This window comes from Bactrocera neohumeralis, chromosome 5 (genome assembly GCF_024586455.1).
Source record: "Bactrocera neohumeralis isolate Rockhampton chromosome 5, APGP_CSIRO_Bneo_wtdbg2-racon-allhic-juicebox.fasta_v2, whole genome shotgun sequence".
NCBI classification, from domain to species: Eukaryota; Metazoa; Arthropoda; class Insecta; order Diptera; family Tephritidae; genus Bactrocera; species Bactrocera neohumeralis.
Genome location: NC_065922.1, coordinates 7,251,568 through 7,270,893, shown reverse-complemented (window position 1 = coordinate 7,270,893; position 19,326 = coordinate 7,251,568). Strand labels below are relative to the sequence as shown.

General features: G+C 33.6%; 2 protein-coding genes across 2 annotated transcripts in view; one reads left to right on the top strand and one right to left on the bottom strand.

The window, feature by feature from the left end:
- LOC126758853 (nascent polypeptide-associated complex subunit alpha, muscle-specific form) overlaps positions 1–19,326 on the bottom strand; it is a 64,412-nt gene that overhangs the window by 24,130 nt on the left and 20,956 nt on the right. The gene's annotated exons all lie outside the window — the stretch shown is intronic.
- LOC126758866 (uncharacterized) overlaps positions 4,602–19,326 on the top strand; it is a 35,204-nt gene continuing 20,479 nt past the window's right edge. The window contains exon 1 of the mRNA XM_050473281.1: positions 4,602–5,900. The gene's annotated coding sequence lies outside the window, so the exon portion shown is untranslated. The remainder of the gene's footprint in view (positions 5,901–19,326) is intronic.

Genomic DNA, 19,326 nt, shown 5'->3' with positions numbered 1-19,326 from the left:
GCATAATAAAAGTATTAAACTGACACATGCGCATATATTCTATTCAGAGAACTTGATTTATAGTGGCGTGTCGATTTTTTGTTGAACATTTTTACGAAGATTTTGCCATAAATTCACACGTTTAAGGGAATTTTCAGCTGGATGAACCGGTTACTTACGCTTTCTAAAGTGTTTTTTTTTTTGTTTTTAAGACAATAAATAATAATATATAAATAAATCGTTATTAAATTTATAAGCAAATCTATTTCTACTTTTTTATACATAGTGTACTTTGCAAGAACGGATAATATGATATGTTTTGATAAATACTTTTAAGCGTCGGGTGCTGTTTAAAGTACTGAATACTTTCGGATTGAATTCTTTACCATGAAATTTTACAATATTTATGAGAACGCTGAGCGCGAGTTTAGCAGAAATTTATTTTAAAAAATATGTGTTCTCGAGATAAAGTTGAAATTTACATCACATTATGGCCGCAGCGCCTCCCAGAAGCTTTTCCAAGGCGCAACACGAATATACGAAAGGCAGATCAGTAGAGACTTCACTCCATACACTGGTATTTAATATCGAAAGGGCTCTTGAATATAAGCAATACACTCTTGGAGCATTCCTGGACATTTCCGGAGGGTTCAACAACGTCTCTACGGAATCAACGCTGGTTCAGAAGCCTTTTGACCTGTAGACGAATAAGAGAAGAATGGAACGACGCTAAAATAACAAAGGAAGTTTGTGAAGGACCCCAAGAAAGTGGCATAGGCCAACATTGCCATCTTAATAACGGGTAGGTGTCTACAGACCATTACCAATATTATATCTGGATATTAATATTATCCAGATTTGGGCATGGCAAGCCGGTCTGGGTTGAACCTGGAGAAAACGGATCTGCTCATTTTCACAAGGAAGCCCAAAATTCCTCTATGGAGGTTCCCTTCGATGAATGGGACACCACTGTCTCTTAAGGACCGCACCAAGTACCTTGGGCTAGTCTTGAACAGCAAACTGCTGTGGAAACACAACGCGAAAGAAACAAAAGAAACATTATATGCGTGTTATAGAAGAGTATGGCTTGAAAATGGACGATGGAGTTGGTGCGAGAATATACTCTAAATAGTTAAGAATAAGGTAACCTTTTAAGTTGCCAGACCACTGCAGAATATTTCAAGCTGAGACAGCAATCAAGGCAGTAACCTCATTTCGCATATCGGCCAGAAGTGTCTTGGAAAGGACGGCGGCAGTGGAAAGTGTTGGCAGAAGCAAACAACTTCACTTCTACTGGGTGCCAGGCCATAAAGGCAACGAGAGCAGTGAAATAGTGGACGAGATTGGCAAGAATGGTGTACGGCAACATCCGAAACCCATGCATTGTCATCTCGCAAAATTCCTATTGGCACTCGACAGAAGAGACTGTAGGAACACGATGGGAATGCTAACTGGTCACTGTCTGCTGGCTGCAGACGCTCGCAGGATGCTTATAGCAGAGCACCAGGAAAACAATGGAGCATCTCTTGTGCACTTGTCTCGCATTGGCAAGACTACGTTGTAAGCATCTGGAATCCCTATGTTATGATACACTGGAGGAGGTATCGATAGCGAGGCCGCAGAGTCTGTTAAAATTCGCTTCAAGCGCAGGCATCCTAAAAGATGACTACTCCTCATGGACGTGGTAATTGAACGCCATCTGGTATCGCAAAGGACCAAAACTGGTCTATGCGTGGCCATTTTGTCTACCCGATTAATCTAACCTAACCTATTAACATTAAAAGAAGACAGGAAAAAAATCCAAAATTTTCAGCTAATCGGTACAGTAGAACTTGAGAAATAGTGGGTATCGTTTTAAAAACAGATCGTTTCAGAAAAAACGCGTTTAAAGCTTCTGTTCTGTTCGAGTTAGTTTGGATGCCAAGTCAGGAAAAAACCTATACATATCTCCGAAAATATTTTAAATTTTGAAAAAATCCTCTTGTTAAGTTTTGAAAATATTAAAACAAAAACAGATTATGTATTTTATTTCTAGACTAGAATACTTCCTTACCCCCAGCCAGCTACGTACGATTTCGAAAAACATTACTCTTTTATATTTTCTAATGAAATTAGAAATACAGTTGTAAATTATCATTACCCAACAAACAAATAAAATGTTTTTAACGCTTCGAGCAAGGTACATATTCAAAAACAACAAAAAAGTATAAACACTTATTGTTATTTATTTATGGTAAATTAGTGTTTATTTAGTTGTTGCTTCAATTGTCTTTTCAATTATTATCTTTAGCAGTTGTTAGCGCGTGAATGAAATTTGCGAAACTTTGTTTATTTACATCTAAGCCGCTGTCGTTTTTATATTATATTATTTCTTTCTTTTATATGGATAAAGCAAGTGCTCACGAAATAAAATTTATATTTGGAATATTTCCATTTTTACATTTCTTGATTTTAACTCTTCTGCTTACATTTCAAACATTTGTAATTAATATTAAAGAAATATTACGAATTTAATATGTTTTTTTTTTCGAAATCCTGTTTACCTTTCCATTGTCTTTGTGAATTTGTTTTTCAACACATTTGCTCACACCTTTAATTGGACGCGCTTTTATATAAAAATAAGAACTCTAAATATAGAAGTTAATAAATTATTACTCCAGACTGTATTTTGGAGGCAGATACAGTATAAGTGATGCTATTAATATGCCCGTGCTGGTGAGTTTCCTTTTTCTTCAATATTAATGACGGTAGAGAAAACCAGAATTTTTAATTTTTATTAGTGTTGGGCGTTGTTGGTACCGAAAATACGCAAAGGTAAGTTAGCTCAACGGTACAGATATTTTTACAGTTATGTGTAGAAAAACTGTAACAATATCGATACTAACTAACTTGGTTTCAAAACAAAATTCGGTGCGATAAAGTATGTTTCGATACTTAACACAGGGGAATCGCAGCCGAGCTCGGTACACAGAAAATCCGAACTTAAAGGAAATAAGACCATGAAAGAACATGCATATCGCTGATGCTTGCCCCCAAATGCTCTCCAAACTACTCAAGACTGATTTCGAAATAAAAATCTGGCATATATTTTCTCACTGTCTTTCATAAAAACAAGTGGCAACCCTCCTCCAGCTTAATTTACTTTGTTTTAACCATACGAGCTATACACACAGAAATCTGACAAACAATATTGTATATCAGTTAAGCTTACAGTGGCTGGCTTATGATGTTGTGACGGAATTTCGTTGCGTAACGCAATTTCGTTGCAGTCTAATTAAGTAAGTTTCAAAAAAAAAAAGTTATTTAGAAATTTATTTCTTAGGCCGATGTGACGGAATTTCGTTGCGTAACGCAATTTCGTTGCAGTCAAAATAAGTCAGCTACAAAAAATAAATTTATTTAGAAATGTAGTTCTTAGGCCGATGTGACGGAATTTCGTTGCGTAACGCAATTACGTTGCAGTCTAAATAAGTTTCATTTCAAAACAAAAGAAAAAAATTAATAGACATGTATTTCCCATGCCATTAAGACATTCATTGAAATTTGTAATTTTTCTGCGGTCATGAAAGCCAACGCACACACACACCGGACCACCCAACGATTGACCGAAAAATATAAAGGCCTGTTTATATGAAACAAAAGCCCCCACTGCAGTGCGCATTTATTTGTATTTGTGAAGTCGCACGTGCGCCATATAACCACTTTCTCACTATTAATTTGATCGCTTTGCACTAGCCGAAAAAGAAGAAGAAGAGAAAAGTTTAAAATCGCCTGCGCAAATTATCAGCTGCCGCAATAACGGGTGATAGCAGCAGCGCAGATGATTTGCTTTACAATTTTTGTGCACTTTTTGTCTGCGCCACGAAATCGAATCAATCAACGCGGCAACAAGTCACTGTCAATACAAAACCACACACGCACGCACACACATACAAATGCACTGCTTTAGCAACGAAAGACTATTTACCTGTAGCTTGCATTTTTACGAGGAGTTATGATGTCCACGTAGTTGCAGTTGTAGTTGTTGTTGTTATTTTTTGTCTTTGCCGCTGCTACGTGTATTGCTGTTGCACTGGGTGCAGTTTCTGCCACCAATAAATAGTTGTAGCTGCCAATGCGACTGCGAACCAGCTAGTCAGACATTTAAGTTATGCGCGCAGCCAGCGAAAAAATGCAAGCAAGCACAAAGCACACACACAAAAACAAGAAATAGTCGTAAAAAACAATAATAATAACACAAATACTTAGCAGCGCGGCGTGACGCGCGACGCGCTCTGTCTTGCCACAGTCAGTGGCAGCTGTCAAGCAGCTGTGAGCGGTGAGTGTGCGGCGCTCACTTGCGCGGCGAGCTGGCGCTTTGGCGCTCGCCAAAAACACGCTCTGCGCGAAAACGCATACACGTCGCAGGCACACCGCCGCCGCAACAGCAACAACAATAGTTATAGCGCGCGGCATGATCGAGCAGCCAGTTAGGCGCTCAGTCGAAAAACCAGCTGGCAGCCACCGGCCAGCCAAGCAAGCTTTTCATGAGCAGCGCTTGACAGCACAGCTGCGCGCACTGCACGCTGTTGACGGCGCTCGCTCGCGCACTCACAGCTGCTGTGCGCTGAACTCTTGCTTTCAGTTTCAGTTTCATTCCAGACTTTGCCGCGCGCACATTTTTCAAATTCTCGGCTTCGCAACGCGTTCAGCTCGCGCCGTCAACCCCATCAATACGTATATGTATATAACTCAATAAAACCGAATGAGCAAAAAACAAAAAAGCAAATAAAAATTATTAAAGCAACAAAATCCAAGCAGCCGTTGTGGTAGCCAGTTCAGTTAGTTAGTCGAATGTCGATTGGTATGATAATTTACGCTTGCTCGCCTCTTCGAATGCCATGATATTTACGTTTGTTGTTTGTTGCTATTTGTGTTGAGCTTGTGTTTTACAAACATTAACAACAAAAATTGCCATATAAATTGTTCAAAAAGTGCAAATAAATAATCAAATGCAAAGCGAGCGTGTACGATTTAATTAAACTGGCACAAATTCAATCGCATTAATTTGCACACCTCGTTCATGCCTTACATATGTATGCAAGTGTGTGAGTGTGTCTGTGCGGAATAATATTTGCATGCATTTTGTGTTTGAGAATTCTTGGCAGTTTCCAAAAATCAATAAATTCTGCGTTCGATTGAGGCAGGCACTTGTCTGAGCTGCATTTTTATAGTGCTACAACAACAGTGATTGGCGGAAAAACCTGCGCGCACTTTACAATACGAGTTTGTGCCTTAAATCTTCTGTGCGCGCTGCCGCGAGCCTGTCGCTGCGCGGTGTGTGCGAGTGTTTGCCGTTTGTTTTCCATTTGTTTTCCATTTGTTTTTCTTTTGCAAACGTGACATTTCACGCGCGTCCTCATAATAAAAGTTCAAATGCCACGCAGATAAGCGACAAAAGCAAGAACTCCTCTGTTGTAAAAGCAAATGCAAATCATAATAAATGAAAAAGTGCATGAAAATAAAGAATACAAATACAACAAAAATTATTGTGAGTGACAAGAAAAATCAACAAACGGCAATAGTAAACAAATCAAAGTGTCATTAAGTGTCAAGCAGTCATCGCCATCTGATAGGCAGCAAATTATTTTTACACACTACCGTTAGTGCACAGTAAAATTACGAAAAGCGTTATAATAATAAAACAACAATAAGCATAGCGGCAGTGATCAGCAAAATTTAATTTAATAACTGTAAATAAGTGGAAATTATTGGCTGTAAAGCGGCGTTTTTTTTTCATGCAAAAATTGTTATTGTAATTGAAAAGGTTGGCATACGTTTGATTTTGACTTATTAAAAACGCAAGAACAACAATAAAAAACACACATATTGCAACAAAATATTACATTAATCACTTTAATTCGCTAAGCAGCTATAAAAAGGTAATCGCCGTAGAACAATAAATGCAATTAAGTCTATTGTACGGTCAATAAAAGTAATCATTTTTAACTTGTACACATTTACATATATGCACATACACAACCTATATGCATACAAAGTGTAAGGTTAACGATTTAAAGTAAAGCTGCTGTCTTATTACAACATGCAGATGCCTTATGTGCCACTAAGCGTTTATTTAATTAATCAGACATGTAATTAATAGGAAATGTAAAGCCATTGAACATAAGACAGGGTTTTTTATTATTATTTTTTTTTAACTAAGGGCGTTTATTTTTTATTATGAACGTCTTTGTTGTTCATTCACAGCAAAAAAAAACTGCTTGAAAACGCTTTGAAACAAGGGCGCGAATAAGTTTTAAAACGGAAATTCGATTTTACCTAAATATAAGAACCATTCTTCTTCTTCTTTAATGCGGTAGACACCGCTTAAGCGTTAATAATCGAAGAAGAAGAACCAATAATCAATTGAATTTACTGACCCGAACTGAAAGCCTTTTTATTAAGTTTAGTTTTGAACAATACTCAGTTCGTTATCAGAATGGGAACCCGTATACCGAGATTTTTAACACGCCGAGGCACGCCAATTCGACTGCATTTATTAAATACTGGGTAGTCGAAAAAGTCTTTTCGTATTTTGTCAATGGATGTCATTGCAGTCGTATATCTCAAGTGCTACCAATAACATTGTATCATACACTATAGTGTTGGAAAAGTGAGATTATAAACTTCATTTAACCAAAAAAGAAATTAAATGCGGGAAGTTGAAAAAAAGTTACAGCTGTGAAAAAATTAGTGAAAATAATGAAAAAATTCGCTATATTTTGAAATTTTTTTTATAAAAAAGGGAAGAATGCGACGCAAGGCATCAGTGAAATTTGTGAAGTTTACAGAGACGCTATATAAGTTCTTGTAACACAACAATGGTTCACTCGATTCCGTTCTGCTCAATTCAGTTGCAAAATCGAAATTTCGATTTTCACTGATGAAAGTTTCACACTGTTCGAATAATGTCTCCAGCGGAAAAATAAGAAATGTAGTATAAATATAACAAAAAGTTGAAGTTTGATTAGAAATACGAAAAGACTTTTTCGACTACCCAATATATTTCTCTAAGCAAACCTGTTTGCTAGGCAGTCTACTAAAAATCATTCATATTTTCGAAATTTAGCACAGATGAGAGATTTTATGAAATCAAGAAAAATAAAACTTGATGATTGAAATATTAAATTAAATTTTTCATAACCTCAATTTAGGAAATTCACCTCTATATGTTATATTTTTTAAGGTTTTGGTTTCAATAAAATATGCAAATATTCTCAGCGAATATTCGTTGAATGCAGTGGTTTAGTATAAAACGGAATGATAACTAATCATATGATGTGACTTTTCTTTTTATCATATGATTTCTTTTCGCCTTGGCGGCAATACCCAGCTCTAGTGCTATATAAGAAACGCTGGTAGCTGGGTTCAGTTGCTGATCAGTGGCGAAATATGATATGAAGTGATGTGTTATCATACAACTTGATATGGCATCTTGTGATGTGACGTCTCATTACATGACTTGTTCTGATTGCCTTGGCGGCAGTTCCCAGCACTGACACTATATAAGAAACGCTGCCAGCTGGGTTCAAACGGTGGTCAGTAGCGTCAATTGAAACGAAGTGATAGGCTATAAAGTGATGTGATGTGTTATCATGCGACCTATTCTTTTTTATTTTTACTTGGTGACAGTCCTCAGCCCTGACACTATATAAGAAATGGCGCAGCTGGTGGCCAGTGGTGACATATGAACGATCAAAATTAGGTTCGTGTATGGAAAACTATTTCATTTGTGAAGGGTATTACTGCTTCGGCACAACCGTTTTTTCTTGTTTTTGTAATTTGTTTTTGTTTTTGTGTTTTTTCTTTCATTTTTCAATTTTTTGGGTTCCTTTTTTTGTGTATTTTGATCTTTAATTTTTTTTTTTTTTTTTAATTTTTTATATTTAAATTTTTTTTTTAATTTTTTATTTCTTTTTTTATTTTTTTTTTTATTTTTTTTTTTTTTATTTTTTATTTTTAATTTTTTTGTTTGTTTTCTGTTTTTTTTTTGTAAATAAATTTTCCACAAACGTAAAATTTTTGCTTTAAAGCGAAAAATGAGCAATGAGTGAATTTTAGTGCCAAAATAAATATTTAAATCAACAGCAAACATATAGATAGTTGCAAAATCGAAATTGAAAAATGTTCATACATATGTATGTATGTAAGTGTGCATGTGCGCAGCGTGTGTGAATTCACGAATTTATGAAAATCAAATAATTCACACATAAATCTGCACACCAAATGCCCAGACGTTTGCGTAAACTCACTAACGGATAATAAATAAATGGAAAGGCGACAAGTGAAGTAAATAAAATACAAAACGAAAAAACGAAAAAAATACAACTCTTCAACTACTTCAGGCAAAATAGAGATAAAATCGCTCTTCGGTATAAAATTGCTTAGATACATATTTACATAAGTATATACACTAGCAGACTTACAAAGTGCCTCCACACATAGCTCTCCAGTTATAAGTCTCTATATTTGGAAGCTGCATGTAAGTGTATGCAGATTTGAAGCGCCACAACTGTAATACACTCGTACAGCTGACAAACAAATTATAGGCTCAAGTCAGCTTGGCCAAAACCAAATAGGCGACAGCAAACCGCAGCCACAACCACAGCCACAGCCAATTCATTGTTATTGTCTAAATGTCAAATAGTATTTTCTGCTTTGGCTTTTATTTTTTCAATTTCAGATTTTATTTTGTAGCCATCTCCTTTGTGACACATTTACTTGATTTTTATGCTCTTGCAACATGTTGCTACAGAGTATAATAGTTTTGTTGACTTAACGATTGTTTCACATATAATCACATATCTCGAGATTCTTCCGACCGATTTCAAACTAATTTGAAATATGGCATTGATAAAAGTGAAAACTCGCCCTAGACCTCAAAAAACTAGCAAGCCTTATGTACTTGAAGGTATTTATTTCCCTGGCTTTAATACTTGCATGTTGCACGAGCATAAAATATGCGGTTATACCCGAACTTAGCTCATCCTTACTTATTTTTGGTTGATTTTTTATATTTGTTTATTTTTTTTTGTTTCAAATGCAAAAATAAATATAAAAAATAATAAAAAAGTAGTCGGCAATTCACGACTAAACGTCTGCAACTGGGATTTATTAACGCAGCCAAGTGTAGCAGCTTGTGCCTCAACCGGCAGACACCACTTACGGGCGGCAAACAATGAGAAAAGAGAAAGATATACATACATACATACTTAAATATGTTTTGAGTATTGAAAAAATGCAATATCCAAAAAAGATAGAAATTGAAAAAAGAAAAACGTTGTGCTACAATGTTTGGTAAACAGCGTATACACACACACACAAACATTTATGAACGCGCCTCCTTATATGTGTGTAACCTAATAAGCGCTTAAACTTGATTCGGCTACGCAATTGATGGCCAGACAGCTACAAATGTTAATAAATAAATAATAAAAATAAGGTGATCAAAACAATGAAGAGAAATAAAAAATAATAATCTAAAAAATAAATAATACATAAAAAAATTTGTATATAAAAAAAATATTAAATAAAAACATTTAAACTACTATTTTTGAAAATAAAACTATTTCAAAAAAGTTCTTATAAAAAATTTCAAAATTTTAAAAATGTTTTTAGAAATAAATTATATAAAAAATAATATAAATATATGTATGTGTTGTTATCAAGTCTGGATATTTCTGAAGGAGTTGTCGCCTGAATAAAGAAAAATTCAATTTGTTTTTAAATGTTCATAACAGCTCTTTTAAAGCATTATATCCACATGCAAGTCTAAAAAACGTTTTCTTCTTTTCTGAAGAGGTCTTTTACTTAAAAAATAAATAAAAATAATGTACATTTACTGAATTTAATGTATTTTAATAATCGTACATTCATTTTCAAAATTTTCGTATGACCTTGATACCGTAGCCGATCTCCAGAAGGAGCCACGCAAAATTCAAAAACAAAAAAAAAATATTTTTACAATATATCACTACCAGTAATGATCGAAGGACTAGTATTGTTCGAAGAACTAGTAAGGACTAGTAATGTTCGAAGAACTAGTAAGGTTCGTAATGTTCGAAGGACTAGTAGATAATATTCAAAGGACTAGTAATGTTCGACGTACTAGTATATCCTATAAAATGTCGGCTTCCCAAAAAAGTAGTTTTGTGAAAAAATTTGCGCTTCGAAATGGCTTAAAAAATCGAAATTATTATCGAAAATCTTATGCCTTCGATCATTGCCTAATAAATATATTCAAAAAGGTCGTGTGAAAATTTCAAGCCGAGTACAGCCGTTTTGGGAAATTTTTCTCACCGACATGTTGCGAGAAGAACGCCGAACATTTTTTGCCGCCAATTGCACTTAGTCAAGCAAATCTTACAAATACGCTCGAACCTCCTAAATTATTTGGCGCAACAACTTAAATGTTGAAATTCTTACTTAAGCTTTATCTTAATCATTATTATAATTCTGTGAAGTTTCGTTTTTGTTTTCTAAAATGTTTAAGAAATATATCAAAAAATGTTTTTCAAAAAAACGATATAACGTCACATAAAATCCAAAACAACATATCATAAAAAAAATCGAAAATCGCAGTAAGATATAATAACCAAAATATAACCATTTTATAAACAAAACTCAAATTTTGTTTCAATATGAGTGGTTTTTATTATAACGTTTTTCCTTCCCATGTAAACTTATGAAAAGTGATGTTACGTTATTTTGCATTTTAGGTGACGATAAATATTTTTCAATGTCAAAACTGTAAAATAGTATGTTTTCTCTAAGCGTATCAACACTCAGGGGTGTCTATTACGATAATTTGAATGATAAGTAGTTTTAAAGGCTTCTTCTAAAGGCTAAAAGGTTATGTTTTCAAGTATATTTGAAAGTATACGTGTATTTCTAGATTTTTATATATTCATGCATAGCATACTCGTATAAGCATACATATGTATCTATATTGGGTTAATTATGTGCCATTTGTTAATCACAATAACTTCACCTATTTAAAAATTCAAAACTAACTTCATTATACAGAATTCTAAATATTTCCTGTTGCTACACATGAAGCACTTCTGTTTCACATTTTTTAGATTTATTTATTGCTAGCTCTTTTTCCTTCGTTTACCTTTTCAAATTATTCTAATTAAATACGGGTATATAATTAATTTATGTTTGCTTTATTATAGATTGATAAACATATTGACATTTGGTGTTTCCATTCAAAGCGCACATACATAAACATACATATATACAGCTATTTGCACATAATTCGCGCTTTTGAATTTATTTACATAAATCGTTGCTTTCGTGACGCAAGATGTGATAATTCGAAACTTAAACATAAATACATACAGGCATACAAAGTCAGTAGGGGACGAGTGCAAAGGTTTCGAATTATTGTAATAAAAGTAGCATTTCGCTTATAACTGTGGATATGTCTTGCCATCAATCATTTCCTTTTCATTTCATTTGCAAACAAAGCAATCCGCTCAATCAGACAAGTAAATAGACTTGTGTGCGCTAAACATTTGCGCATAGGCAGCAGATTTTTTTTTGGTGCTCTTCATTATTCAAATATAATATTTTTATAAACAAATCGGGCATGTTTATTACGCTGCACTTTTTGGCAATGGTGTATACATATAATTACTGAATATACTAAGCGAAGGTTCAAAAAGTGGAGTCGAAAAAGTCTTTTCGTATTTTATTAATAGATGTCGTTGCAGTCGTATATCTCCAGTGCTACCAATCACATTGTGTCATAACATATAGTGTTAGAAAGGTGAGATTTTAAGCTTCATTTAGCCAAAAAGAAGTAAGTTCGGGGAAGTTGAAAAAAAGTTACAACTTTTAAAAAATTAGTGAAAATAATGAAGAAATTCGCTAAATTTTTATATAAAAAAGATAAGAATGCCACGCAAGCCACAAATGAAATTTGTGAAGCTTACGGAGACGATGCTGTATCTGTTTGTGTAGCACCACAATGGTTCGCTTGCTTCCGTTCTGGAAATTTCGATGTGAAAGATGCACCTCGTTCTGGTCGACCTATCGTTGAAATAGTCGATGAAATTATGGAAAAGATTGACCAGAACAGTCACATAAGCAGCCATGACATCGTTAAAGAACTTAACATTCGTCAACAAACGGTTTTGAACCATTTAAAAAGGGCTGGGTACAAAAAAGAAGCTCGTTGTTTGGGTACCACATGAATTGTCTGTGAAAAATTTAATGGACCGAATTAGCATCTGCGATTCTTTGCTGAAACGAAATGAAATCGAACCATTTCTGAAGCGAATGGTAACAGGAGACGCAAAGTGGAGCAAATGCGACAATAATGTAGGAAAAAGATCATGATTCAAGCGTGGTGAAGCTCAACAAATGGTCGCAAAGCCAGAATTGACGCCTCGAAAGGTTATGCTGAGTGTTTGGTGAAATTGGAAAGGAATCATCCACTATGAGCAGCTCCAGTCTGGTTGAACGATTGATTCTATATTTTACTGTCAACAACTGATGAGTTTGAAGCAAGCAATCGAAAAAAAACGGCCAGAACTGATCAACAGAAAGGGTTTCGTCTTCTATCAGAACAACGCTAGACCACACACAACATTGATGACTCGGCAAAAACTGGCAGAGCTTGGCTGGGAAATTTTGATGCGTACACCATATAACCCTGACCCAGGAAAGTTTACACTGATGGAATAATGTCTCTAGCGGAAAAATAGCTAAAAGTTCATTATAAAAGAAAATATGCAAAAGTAAGATGAAGTTTGATTAGAAATACGAAAAGACTTTTTCGACAAACCTATATTAAAATAGCAGTATAGACAATATTTTATAAAAAATCTCAAAGTTCTCAGAACACTTCCAAACGTCATGTAAATAAAACTTAATGCCATTTTCTAGATTTCACACATTCGACTTAATGCCTACTACATACAAATTATGAATGTTACATCACCAAAGTTTTACAACTATAATTTTTTATTACATGAAGCATTCTAAATGAATATAAAATATAAAACTTGTTCAAGTTCAGCTGCTGACATTGCCAGATGATGCCATTGTAAGACCGTGCGCTGACATTGAAAACATTGAAAAATAAAAAATGTGTAAAATTCTTGGTTTACACTGGCCCAACTGCTTGTGTATGCATACAGAATAAAAATAATTTATAAACAAAAACTAAAAATAAAATTAATTTCGCTTGACCAACATAACCACGTAGCTGCAGACCAAATGTGTGTCTATATGTTACTTTTTTGTACAAACTTTTTAGTTCAAACGCGCGATGAGTGCAGTTTCCGACTACAAGCCGAACCGGTTCATAGAAAATATCAAGATTTACTTTTTATTCTAACTAGTATTTTAAAATTGTGTGTTTTTTTTATTTGCTCAGCGTGCTGCTGTCGTCGCACTTCACCTTATAATATAATCAAAATGATTTTAATGTGAAGTAGAATTTTACTTGAGGCTCATTTAATATAATATTCAATATGCTAATCTGCAGAGCATTTCGTACGTTCGAAAAAACAAAAGCAGATTTATCAAATTGTCTACAGCAAAAATTATTTATTTATTGTAAGCACGAAAATGAGCCATTTGTTTATTTTAACATATGTATATGCATATGTGTGTGTGTCTGCATATAGTCCGGTTATAATAGCTTAGAATAATTAATAAGATGAAGGTGTGAAGTTTGGCGAAAGGAAAAAAAAATTAAACAATTATATAAAAAGGAAAGGAAAGTAGTTTTGAATAAATGAGCAGAATATTAATTAATTAATAAATAATAAAACAATACACTATGTATGTATATAATAATTAGTTATTATTGTAGCAAATATGAAATTGTGTTAGTGTATGTGGTTTTCGAAGCTGTTGGATATTATTATTTTAATATTTTAATAAAATAATTATAATATTTGGAATAGACTTTGATTAAGTTTAAAAATTAAGTTCAAAATTTACAAATTAATAGAGTATTAAAGTATTTTAAGTAAACTCGAAAATGCAACTTAAACTTAAATTAATAATTTCCAAGGTTCATGATTTTTGATTCATTTTTATTTAATTTTTTTTATTATTTAATTTAATTTTTTTTATTTAATTTTTTTTTTATTTTTTTATTATTTTTTTTTAATTTTTTTTTTATTTTTTATTTATTTTTTTTATTATTTATTTTTGAATATATAAACTATCGAAAAAGCAAAAAAAAAAATTTTTTTGAAAGTGTCACACTGGTATAGCCCCTTAATTAGATATAAATATACTCTTTACTATTAAATTCGAAATTTGTTTAGCTTTCGTGTGTTTACTTTATTGGCGCAGAAAAGTAGGCAATGCTTTTAATCACAATTCGTGGCATGCTGTTAAGTCGGACATGCTAACTGTTATCAGTTTGGATACAAAATGAAATAATCCAAAATACAGCTTTCAATTTAACTAACTAAAACACTGGCAATTTCAACACTAGGGGCCTATTCTGTAACTCGATTCGAAAATGTATTCTATTCAAAATTCGGATCTACTTTATCATTATGCGAAAGTTGTACCACCCTGTGCCAGAAAAAATACATACTATATTCGTTTTTGCTTTCTACAACTCAAAAGCTAACGAATATTTTATTCGAAAATTGGCTTGAAAATCCGAAAATCGAGTTACAGAATATAAAAAATCCGAATTCGAGTAAATTGATTTTCGAATCGAGTTACAGAATAGGCCCCCTGTTAATATGGAAAATACCGCAATTGTTATAATTTAAGGAAGAAGTAACATACTTTAAAAAAATGCTATTAGTTTACTATAAAGCTTTACCATTATACCCTGAAGGTACAGTACATAGATAGATAAAATAATTGAGGTTTAGCACTGCGACCGATGGTCTATTGTGCTCTCTCACTCTGAATAATTGCATGAGCTAGGGCCTTGAGCCTGCTTCTACAAATTGCTTGGTAATCTAGAATCAGGTGTTCTGGAGTTCCCTGTTCCATGTCGCAAAACCGACAGTTTACGCAGAAACTATGTATGTATATGTTGGACAAATGTTTCCTCCAGTGCCCAGTATATGTAAAGCGCGACAAAGAGACGGAATTTGTGTCGGACGAGCTTGATCATAACTCTAAACCTTGGTTGTAACCTCCCAATAGTAAGTAGGCGTGGCGCATTTCTATTGCCTGCTGCCAGTGCCGTTTCCCCCCACTCTCTCCTCCGTGTGGAGCAACTCTCTTATGGTGTGGGACCCCACCGCAATGAATGGTTCTGGCCCCATCATCCTGGACGCGGCCGCACAACGGGCTAGTTCGTCGGCCAGCTCATTGCCGACTACCCCTTTATGCCCGGCACCCTGATCAGGTGTACACGGTTGCAAACTGATAGGCGGTTCAGCCTCTCTTATATACACTCCTCTGTAATAGCAATTGGACTTCAAAAGCTTCGTTGAGTTTACTGTTCCCTGGCTGCGATAGTTGCGTTGGAGATTGATTTCTGCACACTAACGGTTGTTACTAATATATTTAAAATAAAAAATACCTTTATGCCTAATCAACACCTCACAGAATTTTATTAGCTGCCATAATTGCGAAGAAATATCTAAAATCGTGACATCACATAAGGGTTAAGCAGTTTCAGGGAGGTCTCTCCAACAAATTTGTATTTTAAATTTATATTTCCACGAAAACGAAAGTGTGCAATGTTTTGAATTACAATTAGTACTACTAATTTGTGCAAATAAATTTCCACGAATTTGCATGCTATTCCCTTCACATTCCAGCTTTGAGCGGTTGCATCTACTTTTTTTTATTTTCTCTAAAAAACAAAAAAAAAAAAAAAAAATCAGCGAATTAATAAATTGCATATCGCGGCAATTACTTCTGCTTGAGTACACCGAAAAATCGCCGAAACAAACATGCATTCGTCATTTCATTTAAATATGAACGAGAACGCGGTGAACAGCGAGTGACAAATAGCCACCATTGGTTTTAGAGGCCAACGTAATTTTCACTAACTGCAAAAAATATGATTAAGCTGCAAGCGAAACGCAACAACAAGTCATATTTAATGCAAATTGCCGCAAATTCTGCAAACAAATTAAATAATTGCAGTAAATTCAAGCTTTAAAAATGCCAAGTGTCGTCACACCAAATGCGAAAGCATGAGCAGCAGCAACCACAACAACAACAGCAACGCCAACAAGGTGACTTCAAAAAAATATTGCTGAAATTACAAACTTGGCAATTGTTTTTGCTGGCGCTGCAATTCTTAGCCCCTTCTTTCTTGCGCACACCCCACCTCCCCGCCACTCCTCTCACTTGCAGTGCGCATTTGCTGAGCTTAAAAACATTTCGTGTGCATTAAGTATGCAAATATTTCAGCGTAAATAATTTAGATTCAAGTGCAAGGTATTCACTTGACGGCATTGATGATAAAATCTGACAATGATGACAGACACACAAACACACAAACATGCAAATACAGCTAGCTGTCCAACGCCATATATGAAGTAATATTTATGCAGCTGAAATTTAATTTCAAAATTAATTTATTACTGAGTTATTTAACAATTCTTAATAAATATTTTTCTTATTTAACGATTTAAAACTTTTTAAATAATTTATTTAGTTAATGGCACACATGCTTTTTCAGCTGCGCGTCATACGAAAGTCCAACTTCGATATCTAAATTTAAAAAATTAAACATTTTTATTTTTTTTAATAATTTTTACTCCAATATAGCAAACAAAATCCGTTACTAATTGACGCTCGCCACTAAAAATCAAAAAAGTACAGATATTTCATAAAACTTTCTGCACGCATTAAAGTCATCTGCATAGCGAATTTGCGCCATTGAAAAGCTTTGAAATGAAAGCAAAGCAGTGCAAAATCAATGCAAAAGAAAGTATTTCGAAAATGTCTAACCATTACAAACAATTATTTTCAAATTTGCTACTATTTGCTCGCATAGGCAAAGTGCTTCAGGCGAAGTGCTTTTCAACAAACGCAGAAAGGCGAAAGACCTTCAACAATAGCCAACGGTGGAAAAAATTTGTGAAAAAAACTAACGCACTGTCTAGTCATTAAGTTGCCAAAAAATACTCTCACCAACACATATAGACAAACATACATACATACATATGTACAAAAAACCAACGCACGGTTGGCGCATTAACTGTCACTTGCTTGGCTGAAATACTCTAGTATGACTTGGCATTTTGACACTTATTTCAAGCGATTTGTATACAACAAAATATAAAAAAATATATCTTTTTTATTTTCACCAAGTTTTGTCTACGGAAATTAATTTTTTATATAACTGCACATACACGTATGTATATGAATGTTCACCGCATTTTGTACACTTGAAAAAAAATAATAATAGAAAAAAACTTGAAAAAAAATAATAACAGAAAAAAAATAAAATAAAAAACAAAAAAAAATTAATTTGACAATTTAGATAGCTAAGCATTAGGAACACGTGCTTCAGCGGCGTTTATGTGTACTTATGCCATTATTGTTGTTATTGTTATTGGTCTGTCAACAAATAGGTTATTAATAAGCTAAATATTTGACTGAATTTGCTAGAATGAATGAGCACTCAAACGGTAAAATCTGAAGTAGTTTAGTAGTGCAGAGCAAAATAGATTTTGTGTGCCGTCTCTTTATGCTCGGGGTTTGCTGTGTAAAAACGTAACACAGAATTAGGACGGTAGGTCAAATCAATAATTTCGTTCATTTCAAACAAAAAAAATAAAAACATTAACTTTGGCTGCAAAAGTACAATTCTTTTAGTATAAAAGTGTCCAAAAATATATTTACTTTAATTTCGATAGGTCAGTTTGTATGGCAGCTTATATCTCGATCTGAATAATTTGTTCGGTGGCTGTCGGCCTTCCTTTGGCATTAATATCCATCCATCCATACAAAGACTCGATTTTGATCGATCAGTTCGTATGACAGCTATATGCTATACTCATACGATATCAGCAGTTGCGACAAATGAGCAACTTCTTGGGCAGAAAAAGTTGTGTTCGATATCTCAAAAACTAAGAGACTAGTTAGCATATAAGAGAATACCGACAGACATAGAAACAGACGTGCGTGGCTAGATGCACTCAGCTTTGATCATTTATATATATAATCTATAGGGTCTCCAACGTTTCCTTCTGTGCGTTACAAACTGCGTTGCAAACTTAAAATTTGTTCAAATAGTTGGCAACGCTTAACAAACATTATTTTCGACTGCAGCCTACTTAAGCCTTTTTAGTTACTTACATTAAAATAATTATTTGATTTTCTAATTTATTTCTTATTAAAATATTTAAAAGGTGGCAACCATACACAAAGCAAGTTTTTAACGTTAAGCTATATTTAACCTCTTTTCTGCCCCTATTTTAGTATTTTTTTATTTCACAAATTTCTTTCAACTTCAATTTTAAAGCAGGTGCCAACAGTGAATACAATAGTTACGCAAAACTTTCAAAAAATTATACAAAACCGTTCAGCCCTATTATAAAGTCATATACATATGTACATAAGTACGTTGCAGTCGCTTAATTTTAATTAAGATTTTTTCAAATAGTTGGCAACGCTTAACAAAATTTACTTTCAACTGCAGCCTGCTTAAGCCCTTTTAGTTAGCTACGCTAAAATTATTATCTGATTTTATAATTTATTTATTTTATAAATTAAAATAATTAAAAGGTGGCAACCATACACAAAGAAATTTTTTAACGTTAAGCTTTATTTATTTCTTCAACGTAATGCTTTTCAGTTTTTCTTTATACCAAAATTTTTTTTTCAAAATAAATTTTAAAACAGGTGGCAACACTGATTTTTTTTACAATTTATTATTTATTTCTTTAAAGTAATGCTTTTTAGTATTTCTTTATACCACCATTTTTTTAAATTTCAAAACAGGTGGCAACAATGAATTTTTTTACAATATATTATTTATTTCTTCAACGTAATGCTTTTTAGTTTGCATGGTTTTTTATACTACAAATTTTTTCAACATAAATTTTGAAACAGGTGGCAACTCTGATTTTTTTAAAATTATTTTTGCGAAACTTCCCAAAAATTATATAAAATCGTTAAGCCCATACTACCATATTAAATCAAATAATTTCGTTGCAGTTGCTTGATTTAAATTACTTGCGTAAAAAAGCTTCGCTATAAAACTTTATTGAACTTTGAACGAACAGCAGGCCAAATATTACTTCACAAATTTATTTAAAAAATTAATCTTCTCAGACAGCAACAAACCAAACGCGAGATAACCAAAATTATTCTTAGCAACATCCCAACGTACCGACATTTATACAT